General features: G+C 36.0%; 1 non-coding gene across 1 annotated transcript; it reads left to right on the top strand.

Annotated features, from left to right (window-relative positions):
* Positions 1–8170: 8170 nt before the first annotated feature.
* LOC149167950 (U5 spliceosomal RNA) lies at positions 8171–8289 on the top strand. Its single transcript, XR_016260995.1, has one exon. It is a non-coding gene; the product is annotated as a U5 spliceosomal RNA (small nuclear RNA).
* The last annotated feature ends 1669 nt before the right edge of the window (positions 8290–9958 follow it).

Genomic DNA, 9958 nt, shown 5'->3' with positions numbered 1-9958 from the left:
CTGCATTTTTTCTTTACCCTTGACTGCGTCACGGAATGAAGCTGGCGTCTTTGAACCGGAACCTTTGCATCCACCGCGCAGCCTTAGGTTAAGAAATATGGTTGTATCTTGACAGATCCCATATTCCTGAAAAGTATGATGGTCCTGTAGACAACGTCCTGCACAAATCAGGTTCTGTTGATTTGATGGTATTCCAAGTTGATGTTGTATTTCTTTTTTGAGCTCTTGTATGTTTGAGCCCCTACGGAGTCTCATGCATCGGTGACCTTCCCCAGTAGATTTTATAAAAATTTGAATCCTGTTTTCGTCCTGGTAGTGTTCAGCCGCTTTGTGGGTGAGCTTCTGTGGATTGTATGTGATCTGTGTCATTTCCTTCGCTCCCCTGTTTTTATGCGACTCATTTGTGTTATTCCCCGTCTCTGTTCCCCGCTCTAAAGAAGCCTCTGTGGTCTGTCCCCTTGCTATTTTGCTGGGTTTTCTCTGTCCAGTTGATAGCCAGGCTGTCGATGCAGAGCTCCGCTCTATTTCGGTACCATGATCTGCCTGGAATCTGGTGCCTTCCTCACGCTTGTAACCCCCAGGGCGCGCATCTAAGGAATGGGCAAAGGCCACCGAGGGCCGCACTGAGCAGATGTTGGCATACAGGAGATTTTGAGTCCACGCCTCCTCTGTATATGCGAGGTTCACAACAACCAACAGGAAGTGAGTATCAATGCCCATGACGGCAGGTGAACCGATTAGGAAGAGAGTCCGTCCAGCGTCCACCCCCGGGCCCGTAATACCTCCGGGAATTCCCAGCTCTACCCCCTGCTGCATACCTTGGGCGAACAAAAGCCCCCTCTCAGGCCCTGAATCACTATTGGGCACATACTCCCCTTGTCCCGCTTCCTGTGCGTGAATCAAACTGTGGAGGGAAACCCACTGCGGCCTTTGAGCCCCCAAACCCGTCTGATTCAACAAGAAACAGGGCGTCCATAGCATTTCAGTTTGCCTGTGAGGGCATACCACCGAGAGCCCATGTGCTAAGAATAAGCCAGAAAGACCAAGCATGGACGATGTATTCGTGTAGTAAAGAATCCTCCATTGCCGCCATGAATCATGGCCGCCATGGCTGCCCTTCAAGCCGACAACAGGTAGGGGCAAAGCGGCCGCACCCAGGAAAGCGTTCTTGCACAGAGTAAACCCTTGCTCCATCGTTCCCGCCATCGAAAAACCCTAATATTAAACTATGCATAAGAGCCATAAATTTTTAGTCAAAGACAAACCAATCAAAAACAAAACTAAATGCATTATACCATATCTACGGCACCTATAATAATATTAAATCCATTTAAATATTTAAAAAACATATTTAATTTAATCTATTTAAATACTAAAAAGAAAACTTTTAATCTTATTAAAAAGTAAATATATCAAACCATAAAATAAAAAATAGAAACAAATTACAATATTACCATTTAAATTAACTCAATTTTCAAAGTTCTTTACTTATGATCTTTATTAGACTTACCTCACATATTCTTTACTTATGATCTTTATTGGACTTACCTCACATATTCCTAACCTAAAAAATGGAAACTCTACCCTAAGCTTTTTAAAAGACTAGAACTAGGTAAGAATAGAAGCTAGATCAAGGTAAAATGTTTCCTTCCAAATATTTTATGACATTGGTGAAGCATTGTCAAAAAGTAACATCAAATCATTCCAAGTAGAGCTTCAACGACAACTTCACAAACCTGATATTTTAAGGTACATAATTATCAATTGAAAGACAAATGGCAGAATCAAGTGCTCTAGATTTCAAGGGCACAGAGATGTCAACATTCAGAAGACATCTAGTAGCAGAAGATCAATAGATTGAGGATCATTTTGTAGATTTTCAACAATGATTCAACTAATTACCAGATAACAAGGCACAATACTTTCAAACAGTTCCAAATTTCCGGCAGAGTATGTAGGGATTGTTTTATTTTTAGTATATTTCTTAGGATATTATTCCAGAAATATTGTAACAGTTTAGGAGAAATTTATTCTATATATTCCGTGATTTGTAATAAACAGGGGTTGGCTTTTGATGCTAAAAACTTTCAGCTCTGTAAAACTTCTATTATAGAATTCCTAATCAAAGCTTTCCGACTCCAGTTTATGAAAGAATTTGTGTTCTAGTATTTTTTTCTAGTGTTTCCATAACTTGATTTCTGCACATGTTCAAAGTATTATAAGAGATCTGGGTAAGAATAGATTGAATTTCAATCTCTCTGAAATCCCCTGCAAATTTACAATCATTTAAAGAGATTAGTATATTGGACCGTTTGTCTGAGGTAACTCTTCTTTGAACTGGTTATTGTTCGTCTTTCTATCTTCTCCTGAATGTGTTTCATTGGGCTGTAGAAGTATTCTACACGGATCCAATTTTGCCTGGTTAATTAAGTATTATGTTTGACTCCTTAATTATCAAGAATCCCCTTTTATTCTTCTTTCAAATTCTTTAAAAGTTAATCTCTTCTGTCAGGCTGGAAGTTGACACTTTAAGAAAGGACTATGCAAGAGAGGGATTTATTTATGAACAAGAATTGTGCAATCATTACCAACCACCCCATTAAATCCTAAATCTAACCATTATGCTTCATAGGCTACTTTTCAATGACAGGTGAACAACGTTAAATAAAGCCTCGTAAGAATTGAGGTAGCTCCATATGGTTCAAGGGCCAACTTGATCCTAAACAATGGTCAAGTTGGTTTCCAAGCGTAGTTTTTGTAGCCAAGGACTGCCTACGGGAAACACGTACACCATTTGGCACCGTTGCCGGAGAACGAAGTAACGAATAGATCTTTCTCCGGAGAATGATAAAGATTAGATCTATTCCTTGTTGGTGAACAAGGAGTAGGCATTTATTATTGGTTTCATTGCTTTCACCTAGCGACTCCACTTTGTCATATGGCGATTCCACTAGGTTACCGATCCCACTGTTTCGAGACCTCAGCTACACAAGGCTCATTGATAGTTGCAGACAACAGAATATGTTTTTTCCTCTTAGCCATGATCAGAAATCTAATATTTCCATAGAGGATGCAACTCCCAAAGTTCACTTGTGAGTATAAGTTTCCTATGGAATTTGAATTTTATATTGTATATATTTTTCAGATTTTCAGTTGCTAGCAACATGGTTTGTCAATAAACCCACTCCTCACTTGGTTACATTGGAAAGAATATTACACCTAACAGTGTAACATTTTTCAGTTCATTTAGATAGAGGTGTATGGGATTGATTATTTATTTTTAGATTCAGTGTGCAGTGGATGAACAATTGTTTCAGTTATGTTTCAAGTTTGTAGTATCAAGTTTGGTTTGGTTGAGTGCAATGACTTCAAAGGGATTAAAAGGAGTAAATGTATTATTGATTAACTAATTGACTCCTTAGCCCGATGAACTAGGCACTCTTGTGCTTATTTTCATTTGCAGTGTCAAGTCTTTCACTTCAACAATTTTCAGTTTTCAGTTTTCAGTGTGAAAGAGTTTATGGATTAGTGCAGGCAATATAGTTTCCATTTACAATTGTGGGTTTACCATGCAGTAGCAGAATGTTCAAATGACAGGAGTGATCCATGAGGATTTGTTATATTTTTATAAAAGAGCATATGAATGGTTGATGGTTTTATGGTATGAATCCATGCCCAATGGATAAGGCAACTGGTCTACTTGTTCTCTGTGTCTCACAGGAAGAAGCGGTCCCCATTAGAGCCGATGTTGTAACATATTTTGGTACACTGAAAATTACAAATTTTTAATGAGAAATTGCCAATTTATGTCTTGGCCAAATGCTAAGATGTATGCTGATTAAGTAATTTTGAATGATTTATAAATTCTTTTTTTATAATAATAATTTTAATTTTAAAATAATTGTATTTTTATAAAAATATAATGGTATATTTTTACCGAAATATCTATTTAAAGTTAAAAGTTATGTTATAAAAAATTATTTGGATCAAGCCTAAAAGTAGAATCGAGTTAAAAAGTCAAAGCCTATGGCCGTTAAAAAGTCAAAGTCTATGACCCACCCCGCACTTAACTATTTAAACTTCCCATGCCTCATGATATGGACACATTAAATCCAAGGGTTATCAATATATTTCGACCCCCAACAATGTTTTTACCTTATCAATTTTTACACGTGTCATCTCCTTTTTCAGTCCACACCCCCCTTCCTAAACCACTTCCTACCTACCTCCCCTCCGAAAACCATTTTCCCTATTACATTTAAACCTTATAATGATAACGCTGGAAGGGGTTCCGTTGGAATAATCGAAATGATTAATCGAATTTTTATGGAATTAGAACTTGGTTTCTTCGCAAGCTTGGATGATATATTATGAAAATACTTTACAGGTGAAATTCATTTATCCGCATGTAAAATAAATTTACAGTGATATGTTTATGAAACTAATGTAGATGTGAGCAAAAATGAAATTCATATAAATATATTTTATGATGAGAGGAGGTGTAGGTGAAATAAATTTACAGCTATATGGTGCAATGAATTTACTCAAGGAAATACATTTTATAGATACATGTGAATTTGAATTTACTAGTGAATTGAGATTACACATGAAAGTAAATGGAGGATAAGTGAAAACGAGTTTTTAGAGAGAAGGAAAAACAACACACGGTTTTGAGAATACAAGAGAAGGAAAAACAACACATGATTTTGGAAATATAAGAGAGGGAAAACAACACATAATTTCTAATAAGTGGATAAATTTATTTAATAAAATTATTTAGTGAATTCATGAAAACAGAAAAATATAAAATTCATTTATAGAATATTGAAAACATTTATAAAACATTTCCTTCCAAATATTTTATCACATTGGTGAAGAATTGTGAATTCGGTGACATAAAATCACTAAAAGTCATGTCTACATTTAGAAAAATGTGAACAACCTTGAGTTCCATTATGCAAGCTGCAACACTCAATCATTGATTAAGAGCCAAGGAAATTGGCTTGCCATGAAGAATTTACCAATACATTTATGCATGTACATCTCGCACATATAATGACGTTAGTCTTTTATTAAGATTGAACATTGGTTATCTTTCTTAATTAGGAAAACCCTTCTCATTAGTGGTTGTTAATGTATTCATTCTGTGGTTAAGTAAATTTTAATACCCAAGTGGGACAACCCTATGGAATCACACTATCCACCTCTTCACATTGCATAATTGTTGCTTTTATCGATAAACACAAGCAACATACAATGACAAAAGCAAATCATGGGTTAAATAGGCACCTCACAGAGTTGTCCATGAATAGACTCAAAATTGTCGATGGATAAGTGGTCATTGTTGTGACTTGTAACTAAATGAGCTAAACCTTCCTCTACCAAAAATCCTTTCTTGCCACAGAATATCATAAATCCTTAGTGCCACAAAAATAAAAATTAATCTTCTACAAAGTCTAGGAGGTAGAGAAAATAAATGCAAGGTGAGCAATTACTAAATGTTAATCTACAAAATTAAGGCTGAGCACTAAGTGATCGTTGGTGTTGATAAACAAAAATAAAGGTCCTGCACAATTGTAGGAAAGGCATTGAGCCACTGCGAACATAAAGGTATAATCAATAGGTCTAATTTTTCCCTTGGAAATTGTCATTCGTGGATGAACGATTGAAGTAACTTTGAAAGTGATCCAGTGAAGATTAATGGTTAGTAAACCTCCACACGTTTTATCCGTATATGTGGACACCACAATAGCAATACATAATTTCATTAGAGAATGTTCATTTTTTTTAAGATTTTAGAGCTTCTATTTCTCAAATTTTATTCAAATCATATTATTTTATTTATTTGAAGATAGGTTTGTAGAGTTTAATGGACCTTGAAAGAGGACATTCCTCATTGGTTGATAGCAAAGACGCATAACCAATCCAAGAGTCAATCACTTTACAATGACTTGAGAGACTTGAGAGATATTTGCTATTGAGGAAGATACTGACATAGTATTAAAGATCACGTGCTAAGTTGTACTTCAACACAACTATAACACAAAATATACTCACAAATCATTTATAACATTTGTGTTCAAATTGCTTTTCCTATATATAGAGGCCATGCCTATTTCTATTGAAATCACGTTTATGGAATGTATGGCTTCCATGAGAGAGTTTTGTTAATATGGGGATTTGACAATAATGCTTGATACATATGGGCTCACTAACTTGAATATCCACGTAAAATATTTTCTTCATAGCTTGGCTTTGTTTCAAAAACCAATAACAACAACAAATAATTCCTTCCTCACATCCAACGAGTTTTTAATTGATCCGGATTTAAACAGGAACGCAACAAATTACAGAGATAACCATATACACAAAGATGCAGCGGAAATAATACTTCATTTCATTAATGGAAAATACTGAAATATGCTTACAACCAGAAATGGAAATAAACCAGTTAGGGCGATGGTAGCTTATCTCTGAGAAGAGATGTGATGGCTACATGCCTCTGAACTGTGTTACAATGAGGCTCGAAGGCCTATTTATTGTTGAGAAACAATGGAAAACCCTTAACATTCCAAAACCTAACCCTAGGAGATGAAACGCCAAACTGTGGGCCCCGTTTGGGGTAAATTGGTACATCAACTTCCCGGGGTCGTAACTTTGGCATATGATCTCCATTTGACGCGTACAATAGCTCATTAGAAAGATCTATCCGAGCACTATCATTGTTGGAATGGGCAACATGGGTCATGTTGCCCCAGATTCCCCAAAAAACGTCGTTTAGGGCCTCAAAACGGCTCCGGAAGTTCAGGACCCGAAAAACTGCTAAAAATAGTAAGTTGTGCTACAATTAAGGAAACTAAAAATGCTGAGAAAGACAATGGTGGGGGTCCAGGTGGACTTGGCAGGTGGCCACCAATATCCACCTGGATCATTAATAAAATTAAATATATTTTTTTTAAAATAATTTGAATTTGTGCCATGATTTCAAACCATGTGTAATTTTTTTCACCTAGAAAGATTCAACTCCAATCTCCTACCACAAATTTCTCTTGTGGAATTTTATGGTTCACATGACACGTTAATATCCTTATGCAATTTCACCATACGACTCGATATGGAGGTTGACAAAACCATGCCTATAATCTCATTCAAGGGCAAGTAATAGTCTTTAGACGATTCACACACATTTGAGGCACTTCCTAGAATTTGTGAATCTTTTTGAATATTTTAAAAATTTGGCATACATTGATTTAATTGTACTAACCAATATATTTTTTTCATAATTAAATGTACATCCATTTTGGAAAAATGTGAACACCATTGACTTCCATTTTGTAATGTAACACACAAAGCTTGATTGAGAGCACGTATAATTTACTAGATAAGAACAATTAATCGACACTTACAAGCTTTGTGTTTAGAGTTCTTGAGCCATACTGAGAGGCCATGCCAATTTCTTATTACATTGCATTTACGAAAATAATGGTTTTTATACAAAAATTTTACTTATCTCTTGGATATGTTACAAGAATTTGGCCAACATGGCTTCATACCCATTAGCTCATGAACCTCAGAAGCTTGATTTCAAAAAACAATAAATCACTGTGTTTTTACATGTTCCCAATTTTTATTAAAAAGGAAACAAATTTTGTATTGAAAGAATTGGAACTCACAACCATGTCTAAATTTCTTGACCAAGAGGCTTAAACTCAAGCAAACAATGATACAAACAAATAGTTATCCAACCATGTTTTTAATTTGGTTAATAAAATATAAATCAACTATATTTCATTTCTATTTTCTAAATAAAATTAAAGCTACTAACAATTATAGCTCAGTTCGGTTTAGACACCTTATTTTTATTCACTGTATTCTAATGGCTATCAATTCTATTGATTCACTGTATTCTAATGGCTATCCATTCCATTGTATTCTAATGGCTATCTGTTCTTTAGCTATCCATTCTATAAAAAGAACAGAAATATAAGATCTAATGGCTATCCATGCTATAAAAAGAACGGAAATATAGGGTGGAGTGAGCATATTAAAAAATGGATATTAAACCTCCCACATATGATGATATTAAATATTATCCCACATTGAGGGCGCAGATGAAAGTTGACAAAGGATGAACTATAGATAAGAGAAGAAGAGACTAGATTAATTACGGAGCCGTGTGGTCAACACAAAGCGAACTATTCTTTCGCCTTTTACTAAAGAATACCGTGTGTTGGCCACTCTCAGCGGCATACGCCAATTTTTGAAGTCTTCCATTTCCTAAAAATGGAGGCCAACAATGCTAACACTAAAATTGAATGGTTCGATCCAATGCTAATAATACTAGCATGGAAGAATGGCTCGATGCATTTCCTTAAAGTTGAGGCCAGTAACATTGTTAAGAGCTATACTTGAGTAGTAAATAGTCATTATAGCGATGTAATTCAAATTAGAGGGACATCCCATGCTTTATATGCAAGGTAGGTCGTGATCTGTACTAGTTTCAATTTCAAATTAGATGAGGTTGTGAATCTGTACAAGTTTTAATCTGAAATGAGAGGTTGTGAATCTGTACAAGTTTTAATCTGAAATGAGAGATTGTGATCGAGTCTTGAGGCGCGCACTGGTTTCGATCCTCTGTTAGTCACTGGAACAGAGGACGCTGGTTTCGATCCTCTGTTAGTCACTGGAACAGAGGACGCTGGTTTCGATCCTCAGTCACTGGAACAGATCCCCAGTCACTGGAACAGAGGACACTGGTGACTAACAGAGGACACTGGTTTCTATCCTCTGTTAGTAATCAGAGGACACTGGTTTCTATCCTCTCTTAGTAATCAGACGTAGATCCTCTATTAAAATCCAGAGGCGTTTGATATTGGCCACATGCATCTTTTGCACAGGTAAGTAACTATAACAGAGGGCGAATCAGAGGCGTTTGATATTGGCCTCGCGCCAATTACAATTTTGCACCGATTTTGGCTCCCAACTAAAATCTCCCGAGGGATTTTTAACTGGATTATAGAACACTCTGATCAAAGTGTATTCTTATCCTTTATAGAACGCTCTGATCAAATTGTTTTCTTATCTTTATAAAACGCTCAAATCAAAGTGTATTCTTATCTTTATAGAACACTCAAATCAAAGTGTATTCTTATCTTCACGGGTGTATCAAAGCAGAGTGCATTCATTGTTGAACTGTGTTTTGAGGTTGGGAACTTACAGGGTACTGGAACGCTGACATCAAGTACTCCAAATTGAATCCAAGCAGCTGCTGTGCTTTCAGAAAATGTGTTTCTTGCAATGAAAAAATTACATGCTAAAATCGCAGCTCCTGCTCGCTGCACTTGCATTTTACATGGACATTTCACCATCCCAATTTTGTTCCACTTGTGAAGGCTATATGGATATGATAAAATAACATTGCAAGCTGAATATGTGGTTTATAAATCCACCATGGGACAAAATCAAAATGCACAAAAATTCCACAACCTAAATTCATGTTAAAACATGAAAATCACAAATAAAACAAGTTGTTTTAACATAAAATCACAAATATTAAGCACCATGCTCCATTGGCTTGCTGCCTCAATCTCAATCCAATCCTCAATTGTGCCCAGTGGGATTGGCTTACTGCCTCAACCTCAATCCAATCATCAATTGTGCCCATGTTAAAACAAGTTGTTTTAACATGAAAATCACAAATATTAAGCACCATGCTTGGTTGGCTTACTGCCTCAACCTCAATCCAATCCTCAATTGTATGATAGATAGATTAAGATTGCAATATTATTAGGAGCTTCTATCAATGCCCAAATTTATGGAGGTTGGGACTCTCTGGCTCTTAGTGCAACGAAATTTGATCCAAACTATTGACCTCTTCGTTTGAAAAGCATTTTTTTGACATTATGATATCAAATTTTTATGTTCCTTAGCCCAAACAATGTCATTCGTACTGACGTCC

Source organism: Pinus tabuliformis, chromosome 5_1 (genome assembly GCF_031772625.1).
Source record: "Pinus tabuliformis cultivar Carrire ecotype Pingquan chromosome 5_1, CPIR1, whole genome shotgun sequence".
NCBI lineage: Eukaryota > Viridiplantae > Streptophyta > Pinopsida > Pinales > Pinaceae > Pinus > Pinus tabuliformis.
The sequence above is the reverse complement of the archived record's forward strand: the minus strand, read 5'-3'. Positions and strand labels throughout refer to the sequence as shown.